The sequence below is a fragment of the Thermobia domestica genome, chromosome 1 (assembly GCF_964235325.1).
Source record: "Thermobia domestica chromosome 1, izTheDome1.hap1.1, whole genome shotgun sequence".
Lineage (NCBI taxonomy): Eukaryota > Metazoa > Arthropoda > Insecta > Zygentoma > Lepismatidae > Thermobia > Thermobia domestica.
Genome location: NC_137454.1, coordinates 319,753,928 through 319,780,801, shown reverse-complemented (window position 1 = coordinate 319,780,801; position 26,874 = coordinate 319,753,928). Strand labels below are relative to the sequence as shown.

At 36.4% G+C, this 26,874-nt stretch overlaps 1 long non-coding RNA gene across 1 annotated transcript; it reads right to left on the bottom strand.

Moving 5' to 3' along the window:
* Positions 1-20,156: 20,156 nt before the first annotated feature.
* LOC145667908 (uncharacterized) lies at positions 20,157-26,100 on the bottom strand. Its single transcript, XR_014127925.1, has 3 exons — positions 26,059-26,100; positions 21,774-21,948; positions 20,157-20,257 (listed from the first exon to the last, which is right to left on the bottom strand). It is a non-coding gene; the product is annotated as an uncharacterized LOC145667908 (long non-coding RNA).
* Between the last annotated feature and the right edge of the window lie 774 nt (positions 26,101-26,874).

Sequence of the window (26,874 nt, the reverse complement as noted above, 5' to 3'; positions counted from 1 at the left end):
ACCAAGTTCGTTACTGGAGTCATTCCGTTAACGTATTAACGGATAACGGCGACTTTAACGGTGGCTATCTATAGGAGATCTAACCAATACCCCATAGATGTAAGACAATTTTAGAATTCTATTTTTTTTGCAAAAGATTGCTAGGGCAATTATCTCTCCCGAGTTCGTTACTGCAGTCAATTCGTTAACGTTTTTACGGATAACGACGAATTTAACGGTGGCTATCTATAGGTTTATGTGATTCTTCACCATTCGAGTGATTTTCACCATGATAGTAAGTACAACTTGTTTGGTTCAGATGGAAGAAGAACCGCATGGAGAAGTAAAAATGCGGAGATGGATCTCAAGAGCCTTATTTCCTCAGTAAACATCTGTATGCATGTTTGGAGGGCTTATGTGCTGGTAGAGTTGGGAATTTGTGCTTCGTAGAATAATGAACCAAGCGACCTATATGAAAACAACCTGCTATGAAGTGCTCTAAGCGAGGTAACTAAGTGGGGCGGGACTTGTACCCTAGGCGCCGGATTGGGGGGGCGCAAAACTGGACAAATATTTATTTTCACTATAACGCAAGGGAAGGAGTTTTAGCAAACTAAAGATTATAAAAATTTCCTCAGAAACTTAACAGAACAACAACGTATCGCCAAGCTTAGGATCATATCCATAGAGCCTAAGTTAGCTTCAAAGCTGTCTTTTGAGGACATTGTAAAAACCTTTGCAGCCAAAAGAGCAAGCAAAGTTAACTTTTAGTTCCAGCTTTTTGTGTTTTCATTTAACTTACATCGATTTAAGAGATTTGTAAAATGCCCAAGTATAATACTCGAGGCAATAGCTTGACTGTTTGTCATAATTAAATGTTCTATTCTAAAGCAACAGACTGCTGATTCATTCTATACATATGCACGAATTCCAGAAACATTGTGATTTGCAGTTATTATGATAAGACTATAAGAATATGTCAAGCATGCTAATCTCAGATTATTTGGCAGTAGTAGTTTGGTGTTTTATCTTGTACGAAAAATTAAATTAGGTACTGCAATTTTGAAATCAAGTTTTACCACTTGAAGAAAAAAATGGAATAGGAGAATTACTGTGTGATGTAAGTATCAGGTTTAGCCGAGGAGCATTTTGGTTTGGTTGGTCAAGGGGGTGGAGGAGAGTTAAGGCGAGTTTTTGCCCCGACCGACAAAATGAAGCGAAAATGGTATATTATGGCATACCCTACGGGCTCTCCTTCAACCGTTATGGGGAATCAAAAATTTTACTATGTGGCAATGCCGTAATTTAAGTTGGAAGCATTAGCACTGTCCTATTAATCCATCAAGCAGTTACATCGGTTACTACGGTAACAAATGGTGCTAGTCAATTCTTTAACTTCCTCTGGAAAGAATTTATGTAACTATTTGATGAATTAGTAGATCTATTCTATAGTTCTTTATATGCGACGTTGCCAAAGAGTGCAATTTATGTCTCCAGACGAGAGCCCAAAAATTATATTATACATATTTGACTTGTACATGTAGTCCATGGGTGCTATTTTTAGAACACCCTATATATATATATATAGATAGATAGATATAGATATAGATATAGATATAGATATAGATATAGATAGATAAAGGAGTTTATATCCGTTTATGATAATTGTTTTCTTGTTTGTCAGTTTGATTTTAAGCAGCCAGTAAAACGCATACTAAGATGTATAAGATACTTTGTAAGTTGATTAGGCAACCAACATAACCGTTGCGGTACTTTGTATTAAATGACTTACAATTGCTGGCCACTCATGAAACACCAGTTCGAAAATTAATTAAGATAGCCAGTTCCGGACCGAACGATTGAATGATTTCTTTTATTCTTTTTTTAGTGTTTGGAAGTATCTTTCGTTGATAATAATCGATATAAGGTTTTATTCTGCTGTAGCGGATTGTTTATTCACTTATGTACTGTGTATGTAAAAATACACTGTTAAAAAAGTAGTTGTGACTCTTTTTGTTCACATACTTCTAATAATGACGCATATACGAGGTGCGTTCAAAAAACAAAACCTTGAAATAGCTCTTCAACCGGCACAGGAAGCGCTACGGTTATTGAGCACACCTAGCAGCAGGTTTAAACAATAAGTTGCCATTTGTCTTGTTTCGCTGTGACTGTTAGTCCCCAAGCTACAGCCGCTGAAGTGAGAACTGTACAAGCAATTCTTCAAATTACTAACAAAGTGATAATTAAATAGCTCGAAGAACAACGTGTGTGTGTGTCTGTGTGTGTGAAATTTTGCTACAAGCTTGACAAAATTTTACAGAGACATTTCAATTGCTTTTCAGTTTATTCAGGGTCTTCTTGTCCAAAAATAGCAGCAGAAGTCGGTCAAAGATTAAGGTGATGTTGATTGTGTTTTCTGATTAGAAAGGTTGTCCATCATGAATTTGTATCACATCGTCAGACGCTAAACAAACAGTTGTACCACGACATTTTAGCGCGGTTGAGAGATTGTTGTACTGAGGAAGAGGCCTGAAATGTGGGAAAATCAGACTTGTGTGGTGTGTTGTGCAAATGCGCCTGCTCACACTTCGCTCCCCATCCGCAGTTATCTGGCAAGAAAAAAAAATCCGTTGTACTCCATCCACCATATTCACCGGACCCACCTCCAGTAGAATTTTTCCTGTTTTCCAAACTTAAAATCATTTTGAAAGGATTAATTTCCAAATTATAGAGGAGCTTTATGATAATGCTACAAGAGATCTGAGCACTATCCTAGAAAGTGAGGTTCAGAAGCCTTTCCAAAAGAGGAAGAAACGTTGAGAATCGTGTATTGCCAGTAGAGGGGGGGTATCTTCAGGGGGATAAAGTGTTGTGAAATGAGTAATATAGCTTTTTATAGCAATAGTTTAGTCTTTTTTGAATACATCTCGTAGTTCTGGTCAGAGTTGGCGCGGGTCAATGAAAACTTGACCCACGACCCACTGACCCACCACCGACCGCGACCCACTCTGACCCACGACCCACCATGACCTACCACCCACCATGACCCACTGTGACCCACAATGACCCACCACCCACCATGATCTACTGTAACCCACTCATCCACTGTGACCTACTCTGACTCACCAAAATCCATCGTCATCAACACAATCCACGGCCTCTTCTGTACTGACTAAAGAGTTTACACTTGTAATAAAACAAGACTGTGAAATTGTCACTAATCGGAGTTTGAATTTCTAGTCAATCGCTCAAGCACCACTCTGTTACAATAACGGTGGCCTTTACGATATAAAATGGTAAAGTGTTTCTCAGTGAGGAAATTGAAACAGTTCGAGGTGGGGAGGAAATTAGTGTGTGCCTAAAATATACTTGTACTAAGAGAGTATTCTTGAGTATTCTTAAGTGTTAATTTCTGAACGCATTCCAAACGAAACTTCTATTCGCAGGAAAATACCCCTGTACAATATGGAAAAGGTTATGGTTTCTCAGTTCACAGTATCTTTCTCACAAAAGACTTGAAAAAAAAAATCAGTTTTTCATAGTGTATAAAGGTGCTCGGGTACCCTATGTGAGAGCATCTCCATAAAGTATGCTCATAATTGTAATTTGTGTAATCACTAAAACATCACGTTAAATTTAAGTTACAAATATGCATAACTGCAATTATTTTGAATATTTCTTCAAAGTAGTTTACCTAAAGCAAAGAAGAGACTTACTAAAAATTAGCTACAAAGTTGAATAACACAAATAAGCCATTAGTAATACAAGTATACATTTTCCATAACTCGTAATTTTCCACCTTAAAACAAATCTGAAATAGGGTTTATTTCCTGTTGGTAACTTTTTCGTGGTAAATTATCCGCAGCGGAATGATGTTCATCTTTCAGCCAAGAAATAACTAGCTCGTCTATTTCGAGCTTATCTAGCGGTGGACTATTAACATTGATGAACAACAAGTTAGACAATGTTTGAGCACTTAATCTATTTCTAATATCAGTCCTATGTAAATTCATAAGGGGAAATCCCCGTTCGCACTCTGTCGTGGAAATTGATATTACTTCTAAGCGATTTCTGCAACTCCTCATCGACAATCTCGTTGTTAGACTTAAGTGTGATAACGATTTTTCTTGGTCAGTTTTGAAATACTTAGCAAGAAGTATCATCATCTCTCTATCACCATACAACATCTTTTCCATATCGACCATGTCAGTTGGCAATGTCGACTCATGGAGAATAGAAACTTCATCTACCACGCCTTTGATAGGGAATCTTGTAAATAAATTATCAATTAAAGCCTGATAAACTGATTATGTCTTATTTGTTTATAAATTTATTTTTTGTAATTACACATGACGGTTTGATGCCATTACCAAGTCCCCTCCCCCGTGTAGAAAGCGAAAGGGAACGAGGTTCCTGGAAAGTGTTCAGAGGTGAATGGGAATTTCCCTCCTTCTTCCCCTTCAATTACCACACTGCTGGCCATGTGGCCACTGTGGGCCATGTGCCAAATTACGATGAATTTCAATTAAATTATCATAGTAGAATTATTTTCTTGTTGAATTGTTGATATTTTTCAGTGGAAAAAAGCATGACATTTGAACATTCCAAATCAAGGTAAGTAGACTAACGTAAAGGGACAAAAGTGTAAAATTTTTCATATAATTATGCGTACAATCGAAACTTAAAATTTCCGTGTAATTAAGCTTACAGTACAAATTTTATGTCTATTTTTCTCACAACTTTATGGGTTGATTGCCCTGTGCTGTAAGCGCTCCATATAATAAACCTAAGCTTCAGCAATTATTATAGTAGAAAGCAATGGATATATGAAGCCAAGCACAATATTTTTGGTTTCTGATTTTTTTTTCTTAAATAACATCGATCGTTTTCGATCATTTTTACAAACCAATTCACTACCAATTTTCCATATATAGAAAGTGAATTTTAAAAAAGGAGAATTAAAGGAGAATTAAAAAAAAACACTAGGACACATTCTGTTTATTTTCAATAAAGAGTTAATACACTGAATTTCAGCTCCGTAAGTTTAACGGCTTGCGAGATACTCATTTTTTTTTCTCAAAAATTCGGCCTAACTATATACCAAAAGTAATTTCATTTGAATTCGCAATTTGACCGTGATGATCAGACATACACAGTTATATTAATTTTTTTATATATAATAATTTATATATTACAGTGATTCAAAAATGTATTTTTTTCCAGTAGTTAGGTCCTCTAAAAAGTCACAGATCTCGAAAGCGAAGTAGTAGTATAAGTCCTATTACTATTATTACAATTAAAAATATCAATATTCAAAAGTTTTTTTTTTCACTTGGTTAGATGTACTCACCTCAGGTAAGTAGACAGAAACAAGTGGAAAAGGAAGGGAAATGAAGGTCTTGAAAGTAAAACGAAGACAAATTTACCAGTGTTCAGAAAATACTGTCTACAATGCAGCGAGCAGAGAGAGTGGGTGGATCATACTAAGTCGGTGGGTCGCAGTGGGTCATGGTGGATGGTGGGCCACAGTGGGTCACGGTGGGTGGTGGTTCAAGTGGGTCATGGTGGGTGGTGGGTCGTAGTGGGTCATGGTGCGTGGTTGGTCGCAGTGGGTCACGATGGGTGGTGTTTCAAGTGGGTCATGTTGGGTGGTGGGTCGCAGTGGGTCACGTGGGTGGTGGGCCACAGTGGGTCACATGCTGTTGACCCACGACCCACTGACCCACTCCATCTCTGTAGTGTGGCACGGTGACTCAGTGGTAGAGTGCCTACCTCTGGTGCGTGGGATTCCTAGTTTGATTCGCGGCCAAGTAAGCTTGTCGTGGACAACATTGTGTTCGTGGTTTTTCTCGGATCTCCCGTTTCCTTCCACACTTTCATTTCACCAATAATTGTAATCATTATTCATTTGCATTAATGATCCGTCTCCCTTAGCCTAAAGTGCATAATAGTGAAACATTAAACCAAAGATTTCGTTTCATTTTATTTCGATAGTCTGGCTGTGACTAATCAACCCATCTCCTGATTCTACCATTTGTTTTGCAATGGCAATATACCAAACACGCTTCAAGTAAGGAAGTTAAATATTTTATTGAATTACTTCATTATAATAAATGAAGTATTCGTCCTCCAGTTAACCAAATATGTATAATAAAGAGTTATGGATGAAATTGAGACAAACAAAAAAGAATACTTTGAGAAGGCAGTGATTGCTTGGCAATTGTTTAGTCTATGAAGCAGGCCGGTAGCCAGTCCAAAAATGTAGGGGGGGGGGCGATCCAACCATATTATAGTATATCATCATATTATAGTTCATTTGCAACCTACCGTGAAAATTTTAGGGGGCCAGCAAAAATTAAGGGGGGCCCGGCCACCTAGACCCCTCGTGGATACGGGGCTGCTATGAAGCATCTCTTTTCTTTAATTATACTTGAAATCTAGTCTACAAAAATAGTGATAATATTGTTTCCGAATTCAATATTGTTTTAGTAGAGTTCTCAACGAAGTTTAACAATTAATACAGTACCAGAAGCGACTTATGACAGAAATCACACTGGTAAAATTTAAGGTTTTATCGCTTGAAACTGAGAAAATAAAAGTTATCTAATACAGCGTGTTTGAAAATGAATACCGGGATTCTAAGACAGTGACGTAAATAGGGGGAACAAACGGGGCTTCTGCCCCGGTGCTGGATTGGGGGCGCAAAACTGGGTAAACATTTATTTTTACTATAAGGCAAGGAAAGGAATTTTAGCAAACTAAATATCATAAAAAAATACCTCAGAAACATAACAATACAATAACGACTCACCAACCTTAGGATCATATCCATAGAGCATTAGTTATCTTCAAAGTTATCTTTTGAGGACACTGTTAAACCCTTTGCAGCCAAAAGAGTCCCCAAAGTTAAATTTTAGTTCCAGGTTTTTATGTTTTTATTTAACTTATATCAATTTAAGAGATTTGTAAAATATCCTAGTGTAGTACTCGAGACAACAGCTTGACGGTTTGTCATAACTAAATATTCTATTCTAAAGCAACAGACTGTTGATTCATTCTACACCTATGCACATCCCGATATAATTTCATAAACATTGTGATTTGCAATTTGACAAATACTAGTTAGTTTGGTATTTTATCTTGGACTAAAAATTAAATTATACATTGCAATTTTGAAATCAAGCTTTACCACTTGAAGAAAAAATGAAATAGAAGAATTACTCTTGTAATGCCAATACAAGGTATACTCGTTGAGCATTTTGATTTGGTTGGTCAGGAAGGGGGCGCTAAGGCGAGTTCTCGCCCGGGTGACAACTAGCCTAGCAGCATCGCTGTTCTAAAACTTTGTAGTATTTATTACGTTTAACTTACAATTATAAATGAGCCGTTCAGATGCCAAACCAATTAACTCTATCAAACAAGACTTTTCAGTAGTGAGCATTTTAGTAACTTAAGTACAATGTATTTAAACGAGAGTGATCAGAACGTTTACGCATTCTAGTGGCAAATTGTTCCACTACGAAGTTAATCGATTTTGCCTCTGAAAAGCATGTATCTTTTCCAAGTCAAAATATATAGAGCCTAGAAAGCAGCAGAAAATGGAGTTAATCGGTTTGGATTCTGAACGCCTCATAATAATACATTTAATGAAAGAGCAATTCGAACAGTTTTTGCTACTAGTGTTGAATGTGAGCTCCATTCGTCAGACGGCACACATCGAGTCGATAAGTGAGAAAGGTCCATAAATTTTTCGTCGAGATATGGCAGAAAACAGATTCAATTTAGGGAAGTCTCGTTGCAACTGTACAATATCCTGAGAATTTGCTGACCCTCAGAGGCGAACATTATGAGTGTTTACATTAGCACTTAGGTGAAATGTCGATTCATCACTGAAGACGACACGATCCATAAACTCTTCATCGTCGTGCAGCAACATTTAATTTGCAAAGTTTGCACGTAAGATCATAGTCTGTACTCTTTAGAGTTTTTAGCCACTGCAAACGATAAGGATACAGCTGTAAGGGTCTCCTCAAAATTCTTCACACAGACGGTTGCACTGTAACTACAGACTCAGTATTTGCAAAATGTAAAACACATAAATTTTCTGTTCACTTGACACCATCTTCGCTACTAGCGCTTCCTAACTGTAATCAGAGGAAACAATGCATGCACATTCGTGTATACAAAACTGAGTTGTTCTTTCATTTGATGTATTCTTTACAATTTCAAGTTAGTTGTAATAAATACCACAAAGCCTAAAAAGCGCGATATTCAGTTTGAAATACCTTGTATATTAATTATTGTACAAATAAAGAATCTTTTAGCTAGATATTAAGAAATCAACATAATTAGATAACTGAAATTCCAGTTGATTTCAAAGAAAACAGAGAAATAATCTCAGTGGAGTACGGAAAAGTTCCTTTAGGGAGCCCAAGTTTATAAGGTGTTTATATATAAATCTTGATGTAGTAAATGCTTACTTTTACGTAATATCTTGCTTAAGGGAGTTAGGACCCCGGAAACTTTGTGTACGCAAGTGGGTACACAACACTGTTAAAGCTAACACATAATATAAAAAATTTACACAGTGGTTCACATCGTGTTTATAAACTAATATTTACTCAACTAAGTACTGTTTGTAGATCTTTCAACTGATTGGTTGGCTTTTATTTACGACCTTTGCCAGTAGGTAGGCTATATAGCACGAAACACAAAGTTTTAAGTGATATCTTAACTATTATAATGGATTCCATCCCCCTACCAGGAATAAAACCGAGAAACTTGTCTACCAAAGGCACGCTTGCTAGCCACTAGGCTGCTGATGATGACTAGCAGTTATTATTATTATTATTATTATTATTATTATTATTATTATTATTATTATTATTATTATTATTATTATTATTATTATTATTATTATTTTGTTGTTGTTGTTGCAAAAGAGAAATTGAGTGTACAGTTCATGACGACGTGACTTTAGGGCACTCACATTTGTGCATTCTATGAAAAATCATAAAACTAATAACTAGATAATTGTAATACCATTCTGAAAGTATTAAATTGCAGACTTCTCAAAATTTATCAGAGTGTTTGTTGTTTGAACATAAATACGTCATTTTGAACCTTTACTTGAACTATTAACTTCACAAGCGTTTTATAACATTTAATTTGCTTTCGATGAATATTTACAGTAATAATCAACACATTTGCTTCAACGAGTATTTACAATATACAGGTATAGACTACATAGTTTTAATTTAGATAAGAGTTCATCGAAGTGCTCTTGAATTAAGAAGAATTGATTGCTTGTAACGAAATTCGACATTATACAGTAATTTCAGCTGCTGCACTGCATGCATACAGTAATTCATATATTTTTACTTCAGAGAAGTTTGCAAAGTTTATATTTAATATATACGTTAATATGCATGTAAACTTGAAAACAACTAGGAGTTTCCTTAACGGAAATGCTTCACTATAAACAAGGAAGTCTTTTGCGAGTATAACCACTTCACTTAAAAAGTTAGTCCTCTCTAACAAAGTAAAATGATCATAACCATCGTCCTTTTATAAAGAAAAAAGATCCCAACACTACTGCACTGACTGCAATAACGACTCTAGGAATCTTCTTATGGGTCCTCTCTATAACTGCGTAATTCCTGATAACCATTTGACCACCTATTTCAACTTCTCTATCTACGGAAGTCTCTGCCACAGAATAGTCTTCCAGTGGTTCATAGGTGTTTCTGAAATGTTCACTGCAGGCAATAGATGTTAGGAAACTGCACACACCAAAACATAGACTCCTTTCACTAGCTGAAGTACATGACATCAAAGCACTAATTCCGAGGGCTATCGATGTCCAGTGAAATCGGTCTCCATTAAATATTGTTTCTAACAGAAGATTTCTAGGCGTTTCAGGGTTTACATACAAAACACGTCTCCTTCGTTCAAATGCTTCTCTAATCTGTGGCCAATATACATCAAGTTGATCCGAAGGATTTAAATCTATATCCATTCCAACATACAATGGATCCTCATCATTGGCATTGTTAATAGAGGTTCGTGTCCTTGCTTCAACTAAATTCATCACACTAGAAAACACAAGCATCCCAACTGTACTTATAACGGCAGAAGGACCAGCTAATCCCTCCTGGATATTGGCTACAGCTCTTGCTGCATCTGCTCCTGTCAAAGTAGCTACTGTTCCAAGTACATTGACCATATCTCCAGGAGTTACTGGAACACTTTGTACAGTACGGAGAATACATTGTGAAAGCGACGTGTAGTCGAATTCCTGTAAAACTTCTTCGCTTGGAACTTCCTGCGCACACTGAACGCCTGGCTCTGGGTCATGTTCATCAGGCGGCTGCTGGTGATGGCTTAAAGTCCTTTGTCCCAACCCTGATGGACCAGGGAGGTCTTCAGGGTCGCTTTCTCTGTCCATTATGTATCACTGCCACTAACGTGCACTGAAAAGTAAAGGCCACAGTTGTGGCCGTAAATAAATCTAATTAAGTCTTGTTTTATTTATTCAATCGTTTCCTTATATACAAAACACTTGATGTGCGTAAAATAAACAAAATCGCTTGCTTAAATCACCTTGTATCCACTTTTTTTATTTTCTCGCATGCGCTCACACAACTCCTCTTCTTTCTTCGCCCCATTGGGCAAGTTCAACAATACATTTATATCCATGGTTAATGGAACGCCGACTGCGTAGTAAGCTTTCAGTAATTAGAGCAATGAACACAACAATAAGAAATAAAGAATTTTTATCTTTGTAGAATAAATTGAAACGAAATTTTTGAGTTTTATGTCCCACGGATATGCCGGCTAGGATAAAGGAGACGATGATGATGAGAAATGAATGAAATGGTGGAATAAAGAAAGTGGGAGGAAACGGGAGAATCCCGAGGAAACCCACGCACATTGTGTTTGTCTACCACAAAGTTCACTTGGCGGGAGTAGGGTTTGAACCCGGGACCCCATGCATCAGAGGTGAACGCTCTACCACTGAGCCACCGCGGCCCTCAATAGGAAAGCCAACCCATACCAAGAGTAAGCCATTCATTTTGGAATTTTCTGAGTATTATTGACCACGTGACGAGATGAAAAACAAGGTCGTCTCGTCTTGTAATTTTCGTCTAATCCTTTTTTCGTATCGATTCGCGAATTCTTCCTCGTCTCGTCTTGATTCCCTTCTCGTCTCATCTCGTTTTGTAAATTTGTCCTCATTTGCTTCTTAATTTCATCCAGAGTAGTGGTTCCCAATTTTGTTTACCTGGTGCATAAATGTTCTCCCTTCTTTCACTTCGTTGTTTATACGCGTTTTATGTCCGAACCCTTCTGCGATTTCAGCTGCAGCTTCGAATTCTCAGTTCTTTAATGATAATATTGATAATACAATGACTGACATAAAGAAGTTAAGCATCCGAAAGAAATGGTCCACTGTCAACGTAATTTCGTACTCGTGCATGTACGGGGAAGCGCATACAAAAAGGAGGGATGATATTTTTCACGAGGTTGGCAGCACTGATAAGGTTGATAATGCGCAGGATCGTGTCCTAATATTCTGTGTTTGCAACAGAGACAGAATCGTCCGAGTGGGGTTGCGTACGTGCGAGTATTAATCAGGTGAAATGGCTGACGTAATACAAAAATCCACAAATGCCAAGTGAGACCTGTCATACGATATCTGAACTCCAAAAGACGGAATGCTGCTGACATTCATTCGGGAATTTTGTGCCATTTGCGGACGAACAGAAATGGCTGAAGGGAAGGTCAGGTAATGATGCAGAGACTTTCGGGAAGGGCGTTCAAATGTTCATGCCAATTATCGTAGTGGAAGGCCCTGTGTTCATAAGGACGATCTTGTGTAACGCATTAACGAGAAAGTGTGATCCAATAGCCTCTTCACAATAACTAAACTCGCCAACGACTTTCCAGAAATGTCTGTGAAAACAATGCATAGATTTGTGACTGACAACAGGGCCGTTGCGTGGGCGGGGCGACCGGGGCAATTGCCTCGGGCGCCGCGACCAAGGGGGCGCCGGGACGAAAAATCAACAAAATTCAAGGAATTCAGATTATGGTGGTAAATGATTTTAAATTAAGGTTAAATCAAATATTTTAATAATGATCCGGCTACGGCTAAGTAAAATTACCGGTAATGTAAAACATCGTCTAGGATTATTCACAGCGGTGTAGCCACGGGGACACCCGTTGGGGCCAGGCTCCCCAAATGGCCAGCTTTTAAAAAATTATCGTAAGATTACCAAGCTTCAATCATTTAAAAATTACAAAATTTACATATAATTATAATTTACAGTAAATTATTTACCGATCCTTACCGATCGAAAAATAGTATGGTATTTCTTCCGTGTAAGAAATAACAAAATGCACAGCTTGCTACCACATCTGCTACAATTTTCCGTTTTTCCAGACCTCAAAATCACTACCTGTAACAATTTTTTGTTTTTTTGTTTTTGGCTTTGTTAACTGTAGCTCCCTCTTTCAAAAACGACTGCCCCCCCCTCCTAGATAAACCTGTTGGCTATAACATTGATTACTTAACTGGAACTCTCTCCAGCCCTCTGTGAGAGTTTTTAAGTTGGAAAATTGATCGAGATTTCTGACTTCTTATCCGTATGACAGTTTGATACAAACTGAAGAAACTTCAGTACAATTCAATAACATTTCTTTATTCCTATTCCATCCAAGAAATGCTCAAGTAATACCACAATAACTACAATATTACACTTATCTGCTTATTTTGACACCACTAAATAATAACCGGTTAGCATCACAAATACAACTTCGCACGTACTTTCCAATCAATAGTAGAATAAATATCTCCTTCAATTCTGTACCGACGTCATACAACTACTGTGTTTATTAACTATCAGGGGCGTACCCATGGAGAGTTGCAATCATTTATGATGGCTAGAACTGTCAACAAAGTGCATTGGTGTTGCCACCACGAGAACGTGTTGTTAGGCATGACAAGGCAAATAATGGGTACGAGCAGCGTCGAGCCGTTAATGAGCACTGAAGAACAATGAAAAATCCCGGGTGCTCGTGTGAGAGTTTGACCTAACAGATTATGAAAAGGGATTCAACATGAGGTTAGCAAATCGAATCGTGGAAAATTCGAGCATGTGGGACACTCAAGTATAAGAGTAGCTCCATGTTGAAATTAATGGAAAGTTGAGGGAAATCACACGCTTTATAAAGGTTTCGGTAGAGCAAGTCTGACAACACTAAGTGAGGATCGATCTATTGTGATCCATGTACATCTTAACTTCTTAACACCCTCGTCTGCCATCCGGGTACAACTAATAGACTCACTACAAAACTTGTGCCATACAGTACCAAGGGTTGGAGACTAGCAGCAGCCGAAGTATGAATCACAGTCCTATGCATAGGCTAACACATGCGGGTTGGTTTGGACTGATGCCGTACCAAAAAGTATGGATAACTGAGGCGATGAATCTCGGTTCGCCATCACCTCACAAAACCATCATTTGTAAGTATGGTGTGCTGAGAGGAGAGTGCACATTTTGACGATGTTTTGAAAACACAAATCGGTGCTACTTCTGGCGTTGTGATGTGGGGAACCATCGGCTATGACTTCAGGTCACCTCTGGTAGCGATTCAGAAATTCTGATGGAACGGTACGTCACGGACATCCAGCGTCCACATGTGTTACCTTTCTTGAGATATTACCTTGATATCATCTTTCAATAGGACAACCTTGTCCATGTGTGCCTGCAAGTATAGCTATGAACTACCAACATGATGTTGAAGTACACCTTTGGTCAGCAAGACTCCCTGATAGAACACGTGTACTACCAGTTCGGACGTCAAATACGGTATGTCCCAATGCCAATATCCGGAATATCAGACCCTTCCCAACAGAACCAGAGCATTGTATGCATCCAAGTGTGAGGAGATTCTGAATTAAAATCACATAATAACGTGGCGACACATCGAGAACCATAATTTCGACACTAATTTAATGTAGATTTAAATGGTTACGTGAGTGTCACCAATAAATTTAGGGACACCGAAAACTATGGGTTCGATACTAATTTAGGTCGTATTTTTTAAATTTTTTTTCATGTCACCATTTTTTCCCAGGAATACTAATGTATACTGACCTTGGATTTAAATGGCATCGGAAGTATCGCTATTCATCTCAGTGACATAGCAAACTATACTCTACACTAATAGGACTATCAGTCGTTTTCTTTCATTTTATATGTTACCCCTTCCGCTCTCCCTATAGGTATTGGGTTTCTTACACCTACTGGAGTCTAAACGTGTACTTAAGTGTCATCGTAACTGACACTAATCAGCTTAAATACTCCAAAAACTATAGATTCAACATTAATATCGGCAATTTTCAATTATTTTTACATGCCACAATTTCCCCTCCCCCAGAGTGCTAACCGGTATCTGAACTTGAGCACAAATTCCATCTAGAATCTCTCTCTTTATCTAAGTAAGCTCCCATATTATGATATTAATATTGTTCGTTTTTTAAATAATTTTTACGTCTGCCCCCCCCCCCCCCGCTTCCTCTTGAAGAGCTAAGGGAGTCTTACACCTGAGAATGAACTTTTACGTAAACGACATCAAGACTACCACCAATTAACTTAGTGACACTGGAAACTAACGATTCGATACTAATATCGCAAGCCATATTTTTACATGTCACCATTTGACCCCATTCCGGGGGCTAATAAGGGCTTAAATTGGATTTAAACGACATCTGGAATGATGTTATTTAACTAAACAATCCTGAAAACTATGGCTTTGACACTAATATCGGTCATTTTTGATCATTTTCTATATTTCCCCCCTTTCCTTTCCCTGGGAGCTATCTTTGACTTAAAGAGCACCAAAACTATCACCAATCAAACTAGGGACAATGAGAACTATGGATTCAACAGTGATATACATCATTTTGAGTTAGTTTTACGTTATCATTCTCCCTCTCCATTGGGAGTAATAATGGCGGCTGAATTTGTATTTAAACGGCATGTCACGCTTCATCTCAGAGAAACCGGAAACTACGGATTCAACATTAATATCGGTCTTTTTCGATAATTTTTATGTCATCCCTCCTACCCCCGTAGGCCTTACCGTCACTGGGGGCTGAACTTGAATTTAAAAGGAATCGTAACTATAACCAATCTGCTTATGGACCTCCGAAAACTATGGATTCTACACTAATATTGTTAATTTTCCATTTATTTTTATATTTCTCTCCCTTTCACTCCCGTCTTTGTGTACTAGAGGGTCTTACCTCGACAGTACTCTTTTGTAAGTAGTGTATGTACCAAATTTGGTTGAAATCGCTCCAGGCGTTCCAGGGTTATGCTGGAACATACAAACATAATACATATATAAACACATTTTCATATACGCCCCGTTTACTCGCTTTTCACATCCCTAATTTGGAAACCACTACTCTATTGTACCTGGAAGCAGAATAAATTCCCCCCATTTTCGGTTCTATAACCGTTGAGTGAACATGGTGTCCTAAGGATACACTTATTTCTGCTTTTATCACTGAAGTGAAAACAGAAATAGTTGAATTCACTTTTCGGTTTCAACATTGATCCGAAAGCTTAAAAAATGGTGATAGGTAGTTCGAAGTGCGTTTTGAAATACAATCTGAGAATCCTAAGAACAGGTTAAACCTGTTAGTTAATTTCGATACTGAAATTGAACGTGGCAGAAATCGACCAGGATTTCGTATTTAAATAGTGATTGCCACAGAGCAGAAACATTAGCGGATGCGAAGAAATATTTTGTGGTATAGATTTATTAATACAAGAGTATTCTTCATCTTTGCCGTATTTTTCTATTGTAATCGAGACTAGTACGATTCTATCATCTACGGTTTAAGTATAAGATCACGATAGAATGGAACTGTTAGTAATACAGTTTCTTTTTGTTTTTAATATCGATGGGAATAGTATGGACCCAGGTGTGTCTAAATTGACCGTCAGTGAATCAGAGCCCGGGAAATTGGCGGGAAACAATCACGTGACAGGTCATTAACACGGAGATCACATGACGTCATACCACGTTACCGGGGTATTGACAGGTCCATGACCCTAAGACGTCATACCATGTGTCGGGATCAATGGCCTAAGGCACGTGGTCTTTCCCCGCTAATTTCCTGGCCGCTGATTTGCTGATAGCCAATTTAGATATATACCTATTACCACGGGATTTGCTTCACAATTGGCAGTGTAACGTTTCAGGCCGTTCGACTATTCGCTCTACCAATGAGCCACCCTGACTCCATTCTTCAATAGTACTTAATATCGTCATGTCGCAAGCCATACTATTTTATAAAGAAACTCAATTAGCAAACGTTACTAATTCGCAAATTTGTGTTTAAGCTTTAGATAAAACATCGCGTTTCGTAAAGCAATACAGCATTTCCTCTTTTACTAATCACGCTAGTGAGATGTATAACATTGTAATGTCTATATGTACACCTTTACGTAAACTGAAAAAAAAAAATCTGCAATTAAATTGCCAAATATCAAAGTAAATCGTTTACCCATCATTTTGTAAGTTGATATACATTTCCTTAGATTATTTATTACAAAATTTGCTGTTTTTTTTGACAAATTTACAGTAAATTTATAAGAAAAAATATTTTTATTGATAAAAATGTAACTTTACACCATTTCATATAGTAATTTCACTTTATAGGTGTAAATTGATTTACATAGAGGTTTAGCAAACAGATTGTCACAATTTTTTGTAAATTTACCTATGAAATTTTTACAGTGTATCCGAGACTCAATACGATTCTTATCCTCCATGCTAATGGAAGCTGAACTTAGAAAAAATGAAATCTTTAAGTTTTACATCCCACGGTTATGCCGGTTAGGCTCAAGGAGACGGTGATGATCAGAGATGAGTGAAATGGTGGAATAAAGAAAGTGGTAGTAAACGGGAGAATCCCGAGAAAACCCACAAGCACGGTGTTTGTCCACCACAAAATCCACACGGCACGAGCTGGGATCGAACCAGGGACTCCAAGCACCGGAGGTGAACGCTCTACTACTGAGCCACCGTGCCCCCTTACTCTTAAACGAAAGCAAATACTTGAATCTGTTTTCTGGAATGCAAAACTAGAATGATTGACGTGGGTCAATTAAAATTTGACCCACGACCCACTGACCAATTACCCACCGTGACCCACTCTGACCCACGACCCACCATGACCCACCACCCGCCGTCACCCACTGACCATGACACATTGTGACCCACCATCCACGGTGACCCACTCTGACCCACCACCCACCGTGACCCACTCTGACCCACCGCGACCCACCATCCACCCTGAACCACTTCATCCACTGGGACCTACTCTGACTCATCAAAATCCATCGCCATCAACTCTGAACACGATCCATGGTCTCTTGTGAACTGACTAAAGAGTTTACACTTGTAATAAAATAAGACTGAAATTGTCACTAATCGGAGTTTGAATTTCTAGTCAATTGCTCAAGCACCACTCTGTTACAATAACGGTGGATCTGACCTTTACGATATAAAATGGTAAAGTGTTTGTCAGTGAGAAAATTGAAACAGTTCGAGGCGGGGGGAAATTAGTGTGTGCCTAAAATATACTTGAACTAAGAGAGTATTCTTGCAAGTGTCAATATCTGAACGCATTCCAAAAGAAACATCTATTTGCAGGAAAATACTCCTGTACAATATGGAAAAGGTTATGATTTCTCAGTTCACAGTATTTTTCTCACAAAAGACTTGAAAAATCAGTTTTTCATAGTGTATAAAGATGCTCGGGTACCCTATGTGAGAGCATCTCCATAAAGTATGCTCATAATTGTAATTTGTGTAATCACTAAAACACCACGTTAAATTTAAGTTACAAATATGCATAACTGCAATTATTTTGAATATTTATTCAAAGTAGTTTACCTAAAGAAAAGAAGAGACTTACTAAAAATTAGCTACAAAGTTGAATAACACAAATAAGCCATTAGTAATACAAGTAAACATTTTCCATAACTCGTAATTTTCCACCTTAAAACAAATATGAAATCGGATTTATTTCCTGTTGGTAAGTTTTTGGTGGTAAATCATCCGCAGCGGAATGATGTACATCCTTCAGCCAAGAAATAACTTGCTAGTCTACTTTGAGCTTGTCTAGCAGTGGGCCATTAACATTGATGAACAACAAGTTACACAATGTTTGAGCACTTAATCTATTTCTAATATCAGTCATCTGTAAATTCATAAGGGGAAATCCCCGTTCGCATTCTGTCGTGGAAATTGATAATACTTCTACCCGATTTCTGCAACTCCTCATCGACAATCTGCTTGTTAGACTTAAGTCTGATAACGATTTTTTTGGTCAGTTTTGAAATACTCAGCAAGAAGTATCATCTCTCTATCAACATACAACATCTTTTCCATTTGCCAACTCATGGAGAATAGAAACTTCATTTACCACGCCCTTGATAGGGAATATTGTGCATAAATTATCAATTAAAGCCTGATAAACTGATTATGTCTTATTTGTTTATAAATTTAATTTTTGTAATTACACATGACGGTTTGATGCCATTACCAAGTCCCCTCCCCCTGTAGAAAGCGAAAGGGAACGAGGTTCCTGGAAAGTGTTTAGAGGTGAATGGGAATTTCCCTCCTTCTTCCCCTTCAATTACCACACTGCTGTTTGCCATGTGCCAAATTACGATGAATTTCAATTAAATTATCATAGTATAATTTATTCCTTGTTGAATTATCAATTTTCAGTGGAAAAAGGATGAAATTTGAACGTTCCAAATCAAGGTAAGTAGACCAACGTAAAGGGAAAAAAGTTTAAAATTTTCCATATAATTATGCGTACAATCCAAACTTCAAATTTCCGTGTAATTAAGCTTATAGTACAAATTTTATGCCTATTTTTCTCACAACTTTATGGATTGATTGCCCTGTGCTGTAAGCGCTCCATATAATAAACATAAGCTTCAGCAATTATTATAGTAGAAAGCAATGGATATATGAAGCCAAGCACTGTACTTTTTGTTTCTGATTTTTTTTCTTAAATAACATCGATCGTTTTCGATCACTTTACAAAGCAATTTACTACCAATTTTCCATATATAGAAAGTGCTCCCCTTCCCATAAAGAAGAATTTAAAAAAAAAACACTAGGATACATTCTGTTGATTTTCAATAAAGGGGTAATACACTGAATTTCAGCTCCGTAAGTTTAACTGCTTGCGAGATACTCATCTTTTTCTCAAAAATTCGGGTCCTCACTACCTCCTTAGGATATGCATTATAATAAAAGCAATATAACATTCCAGTTTGGATTAAGGCCTAACTATGTACCAAAAGTAATTTCATTTGACTTTGCAATTTGACCGTGATGATCAGGTACACATAGTTACATTCATTTATTTATATAATAATTTATATATTACAGTGATTCAAAAATGTATTTTTTCCAGTACTTAGCTCCTCTAAAAATTCACAGGTCTCGAAAGCCAAGTAGTAGTATAAGTCCTATTGCTATTATTACAATTAAAAATATCAATATCCCAAAGTGCCTGAAGTTCTTTTTTCACTTGGTTAGATATACTCACCTCAGGTAAGTAGACAGAAACAAGTGGAAAAGGAAGGGAAATGAAGGTCTTGAAAGTAAAACGAAGACAAATTTACCAGTGTTCAGAAGATACTGTCTACAATGCAGTGAGCAGAGAGGGTCGGTAAATTATACTGAGTCGGTTGGTCGCAGTGGGTCACTGTGGGTGGTGGGTCACAGTGGGTATGGTGGGTGGTGGGTCGCAGTGGGTCACGGTGGGTCACAGTGAGTCACACTGTTTACCCACGACTCACTGACCCACTCAGAAAACTTGACCCACTTGACCCAATGACCCACCGACCCACTGACCCACCGACCCACTGACCCACTGCATTTCTGGGTGAAAGGTTTCAGAAGCAAGTTACCGTATATTATTAAAAGTATGTCTATACAAGTCCCGATCTCGATATGGTAGTAAACGTTATTAAATATACCAGTATATTTATCATAAATATTTTACGTTGTAAGTGCTGGCTACTTTAAAATAAAGAAAGCTTCAGAAATTACTTTAAAAATATTTTTATTGCACCACTAGTATAATGAAAAGTAAAACAGAGACCAAAGGAGACGCAATTGATTTCCACTTCACAAATCCAGTATCCAGGTATGATGCAACCGATCACTGAAATGAAAATGGAAAAAAGAAATGTAAATAACTTCTTTAAAATGATTACGTATTTTGGTAGCTATGATACGAGAAGAAGACATTAGTACAATTCATAAAGAAAAAAATGATTTAAAACATACACGTACAATTTATGATTTCACATATAAGCAAAATTGACAGGTGAAATTTAAGAAACATGAATGAAGTATTGCTTTTACTACTACTACTACTGCTACTGCTGCTGCTACTACTATCACAACTATTCTTCTTCTTCTTCTTCTTCTTCTTCTTGTTCTTTCTCTTTCTCTTCTTCTTCTCCTTCTTCTTCTTCTTCTTATTATTATTATTATTATTTTGACTTTAGTCTAGCTTTTCTGGCAATGTATATATCATCCAGAAAAAGCAGAATTTCAACACCATAAAAACTAGTTTATGAAGAATCATAGCTACAAATTCCATCACGATTGAAACATGTTGTACGTAATGTGTGTGTGAGTAATAATAAAAAATATTATTCCTTTGTTCTTGTTCTCGATTTCTACTAATCCGTCGATTCACTTTTACTATTATAGGAATAATCTAGGTTTAATTACTACAAAAGAATAATGTGTTTAAAATGACCTTATTATTAAACAACAAGCCATGTAGTAGAAGAATAGTGATTTATGGAATTAGTATATGTGTATGTGTAAACAACTTTACAAAGTACTTTTTATAAACTATTAGAACGAACTGTCTCATTCTCAGTTTGAAGAGAATGCAAAATATGTTAATGATTTAAAATTATAATTCCCTCCATAATATTCAATGAAATTCTAGGGGTACGGTAGCTCAGTTGTAGAGCGCTTACCTCTAGTGCATGGGGTCTCTTGTTCGATCCCCGGCCATGTAAATTTGTGGTACACAACATCGTGCTCGTGGGTTTTCTCGCGGTACTTCTACTTTCTCATTCCACCAATTCTTCCATCATCATTTACCCACTTTAATCATTGTCTCCCTTAGCCTAAAGGGCACGTTAAACTCAAAGATTTCATTTCAATGAAATTCCAACTTATTTGACTGAGGTTAGCCACTTTACATTGTAAACTTTAAAACATTGTAAGTATGCAGAAGCACATTACTTCTCTGTCACCTTCAGAAAACAAAGTTTATTCTTCTGAACAATCAGTGTAAGCATTAAATAGTTAAGTATTATTTTAAAACATAACGTCCTGAGTATCAGGAGATAATCATAACACTCATTTTCTAACATTTCTTGAGGTCATCATATAACCTGGCACATTTTCATTCCACCAATTATTTCACAATCATTCACTTCCATTAATCTTCTAGACTAAAGGACACATCTGTGGGACATTAACATAGAAACTTAATTTAATTTCATTTGGACATCCTCTTTTTAACTACCTCCAAAATTATTCCTTTCTTTCATAGTAATCCTAACACTTTTGACCATAGGTTCCCCCTTCGATTTATCTAATTTTCTCCATTGTCTGAAATTAGAAATAGGATGATATATATTATGACTTACTCTAATAGTATGGCCTGTATGCTGCTGGGTGATATGGATGATATCCTCCGTAACCATGATAAGGATTATATGGTCCTCTATATCCATAATAAGGATCTGCGAACCTGTTGTAGTAAGGATAGGAAGGATGGTATTGACACAAAGCAACAGACAATACCACCAGGAGAACAAGTATCTGAAAAAGAAGTAAAGAATGCGTTGAGAAAAAACATTCGTTCATTCGCGATGCATTTTTGTTACCTTACAATGTACGTATGTTACATGTATCTAAGAATCGCCTCTTTAAAAACTAGATTATTTACATACTTTTAAATATATTTTTATCTAGGGTTGAATCAAAGACAAGAGTTGAGGCTTTCTCATCTCAAACAGGTGTTGACTCAGTGGTAGAGTGCTTACCTCTGGTGCGTGGGGTTTCTAGTTCGATCCCCGGCCAAGAAAGTTTGTGGTAGACAACATCGTGCCCGTGGGTTTTCTCGCGGTACTCCCGTTTCCTCACATTCACCTGTCTTAATCATCCGTCTTCCTTAGCCTAACGGGCATAATTGTGGGACGTTAAACTGAAAGATTGCATCGAAAAGGTGTCGTAAAAGTCGTCTTCTCGTGGAAAATGTGTTAAGTTCTATTGGGAATTTTCTGTCACGTCATATCTCATAGGTACCCTATTTCTTTCTTTCCTTTTTCTTTTTTTTAAGCTCATAGTTGAGGAATTTCCTCATTATTGAATATATTTTCCCCTAAATTAACATTCAAAAATCTCATTTTTAAGACTTCTTCGCTTCACAAATAAGAAACAGGTTCTCAGTTTTAATAAATTATTCGTAACTATGCATTGTCTGTATATTTAACTTCCTTGATACAGGTAGAATCAAGTTTGTGATACTGGTCAACATTCATATATATATATATATATATATTTTCGTGATATCACACTAATAAAAGATACTCCGGAATAACTACGTTATGAGGTTGGAGTATCATATGCTGTTGATTTTCACCGAGAAAGTCTTTCCTCGAAAAGTGATTTATTTCTTAATTGAAATTCTCATTCATAGATAGAAACTTCAATAGTGATAAAATCTTTGTCAACTGTGAGTAAAACAATTCAAAAAGTGTTCAATTAAGATTTTAATTTCACCTGTAGTAGTTTCTAATGTAGTGATTCATTCTGACATGATTTTTCAGGCTATGATTCATTAGGAACCTGTGTTCACAAAAGTTGTTATAGTACGGGAATGACAAAAGTAACATTCAGGGCCGGATCCAGGATTTTCTGAGGGGGGTGAACCAAATAACTGCCGATACATTTGAACTAAATTTGAGTTTTTTAAATGCCTTTAGGCATCTATGGTTTAAATGAGGAATTGCCCTGGAAATGCTCAGTGTCTGCTCTCGATGAATCCTTTTCGTTCAACCTTCAGAAAATTGACTGAAACTATTGATTTTGCAAAAGTCACCGCTGATTTCTCACTTTAGGTAGTGTATATTTACAACAAAGAAGGGTGCACCCCCCTAAATCCGGCCCTGTAACATTTATATAATTATGACAAGTTAAGTGTTGAGTGTAGTATTTATAAAATGAGTCTTATGAAATCTTCTGTTTTACAACACCTTGTTTTAGGTAGCGCGTGTGCCTTTGGTCCCAGATACCCTATTAGGTCCCAGTTTCGATTTCCGTACAAGAAATTAATTTCACGATGATTCATTTTCATTGATCGTCAAAGGGCATAAGCGTGGGACGTTAAACTAATAAATTTTATTACGTTTCAATTTCATGTAAAACTTGTAACCTCTGTAATTTCTCCTTTTCCTGGCAAGGTTGATTATCAGAATAACTGGTTGATGACTCTAATAATAATAATAATAATAATAATAATAATAATAATAATAATAATAATAATAATAATAATAATAATAAATTCTAGTAAATAAGGAAAGACAGCAATACAAAACGTACATCTATGAATGAATGAAATGTACTTGCATTTCTAGTAAGCATGATGAATAACTAAAAACATTTTCGCCTAGATGCATATGCAACCAGTAACTCTTACATGTTTTGATGGTTACATATTAGTACTACCCAAAACTTAGGTTTATGAATGAATGAGATATGAATAACCACCGTTAAAAATCATCGATACCCTATTAAAAAAGCAACAGAATTTAAAAATTTACTTTGATTCAAGAGTTGTGATGCGGACTAACAAACGAACGTACAAGCATTACAATTTCATAAGGCCCACCAACGTGATTGTGATAATGGTGAGATTCGGGACGGGGAAAAATAGCCTCGAAACTGACATTTCCATCAAATCTTAATCAATCAAAGTAATAACGGTGATAAAGACGTTGTGTGTTGAGTTGTGAAGAGGAAGCAAAGATTTTTATTTTTTTATTTTTTTTTACATATTTAAAAAATACAGTAAGCGTAATTTTATAATAGGATTGATCTTTACAATCATCAAATAATAAAATAGAAGTTTAGCATATGCATATAATATAATTTCGGATATTCAGTTTTTATTCGAGGATGAAAACAGGGAGAGACGTTTTATTTTTAAATTTGGCGAAATTTTTTAAACTTTAGTAAGTGCCGCGCACATAATCACAGTTAGAGGCAATTCGAGACAAAAGTGAGCTATTTTGATAAAGAGGTAATAGCTAGGGTAGCAGAAGGAGTGACAGAGGATATGTACTTTTTTCTGAGAGCGGTATTACTTTTTACCAACATTATTCAACATTTGTTAAAGGATGTAGTCAAGAAGGGTATATACGGAGCAATACGAGCCTCGTATTCCTTCAAGCTGTAGATAGGTTAAGTGAACTAGCTTAGGAAATGATATGGGTCCCATAACGGAACCTAAAACAAAAAATTAACAGAATATTATAAAATTTGGAGAATAGCTGTGAAGAATATGGGATGAAAATGAATATTAAAGAAGGAAACCATTGATGATTGGAAACGATGAAAAATGTGACATATATAGAAATTAGATGGGGAAAAGTAGAATAAGTGATTAGTTTTAGATTTCTAGGCGGTAACTAACAAAGATCTGAAAATGTGAAGACGAATGAATAGCAAGAATAGGAATATCAAAAAAAGGTTTAAGATGAAGAAAAACCTACTTTTTGGTGACTAAAATTAGTAATTACGAAGAAGACTCTTCAATCAATGTTTTTGTTCATAGTATAATAACTATATCGAACAGAAATGTAAACATTGCAGAATTGCTGTACGAAATGACTGAAAATGTTTGAAATGTTGGTTTCGAAAAAATGGAAGAAAATTGTTTGGTGAGACGAAAATTTAATGAGAAAGTTTTGACACAATTGGGCGAAGGAGAGAAAAACTAGAAATTTTAAAAGGAGGACAATAAACTATTTAAAACAAAATTTAAAGCTCATTGTGTTGTTTAAACATGGTAGTATGTTCCTACAAAACTTACATTTTTGTGCACATTTCTATGAACTCGATATGTCATTTTTCAGCGACAATCTACTTTCAGAGCCAATTTAGAATACTGGCTCAAACCGCATCACTTAATTCACTAACTGAACCTTGCTGTTGTAAATTTCCACAGTATAGACACTTACTCATTTGGACCACTACTTCAACTTAATTGCACACATTTACTACCACAAAATAACACTGTCGCTTTATTTCACATATGATGAGCGGATTTTGCAGTCACTGACATGAAAGATATGTACGTGCCGCACATTATCACTTTCCAGATCACTTGCTGTTTTATGAGCCATTGTACGGGCGAATGTTTAGTTATAATTTTATTGTCGCACAAATTGGATATTTTTCACCTATTATATGGCTGTGTGATAACCAAACAAGAACATACTTGCGCTAGGGAGCCTATTTCCGTCATCTCGCATATTGATTAAGCTTTTATCACTATCGCTTCAGGGGGGGGGGTCGTTTCATACGTACGAACAAATATAACAATCTATTCACTTATCCTATTTCTCAATGTCACTATGACTACGAATCCTTTGAATATTTCGATCTGCTACATTGACCAATGTTACAAGCCATTTTTCTGACGAACACTGGTTCTCAAGGCGACCCCAATCTATCAAGATTCAAAGTTAATCTTCTTGTTAATATTTCCTTGTCAGACTACACAAGACTTCTTATGTATTATCAATAAATTACTCCATATCTAATGATAAACTCCATATCTTTCGGTCAAAACTTATAGTATATATATACAATGATAGAAGGAGGTACTTATTTAGAAGAAATATTATTAAAAAAAGACATGTTTACCACTTTCAACATGATGTCGCTCTTGGATAAGATGACACTACGTCAGATCGCAAGACTGTGTTGGAGAAGTTCACCGGTTTCCTTTATATACATTCAAAGACTACATACGTATGCATACATAAGTACACGTAACTACCAAGCCACAATGAAGCAATAATTTTACATTCCTATATACTTTTTGAAACTAATAAAAAAAACACGTGCTTCTAAAAGAAATGGTACTGTAATTATCCATTTAAAAAAAATAATATTTGTTCTTAAAAAATGGGAGAAGGAAAATCCTATACTATGTCCTTAAATATATACAATAGCAAAGATCGTCATTCACGCATAACATGACATGAAAACAGAGTGGAATAAACTTTAAAAAAATATAGGTGTAGGTTTACTCTATGTGCTTACCTTTGAGGACTCGAAATTAGGTGAAGTTTACAGCAATCGTGCTTTAGTTGTAAACAAAGGTACTGGTAATTTGGTATTAAGTATTTATTTCGTGATTGACAGAACCTCTTGCAAAATGTTATACGTTATTTTATAGCTAACTGAATATTTAGAAGGCAAATAAAGATATTTTCCACATAATATACTGTACAAACGTTTTTCTCCGTAAAGACCTTTCCAAACTATAAATAATTTAATGTTTTCATTGTATACATTTTTCTAACTTGTGTATGATATTTTGCTAATATCTTCTAGATAGCGACGTCGTGATAAAAATACATTTATTGTTGCGTGATGTGTAGAAGAAATTATTATGTCTAAAGGGTTTGTAGTTTAGTAACTATTACCAACACTAGTGTGTGTGTGTAGAGATAC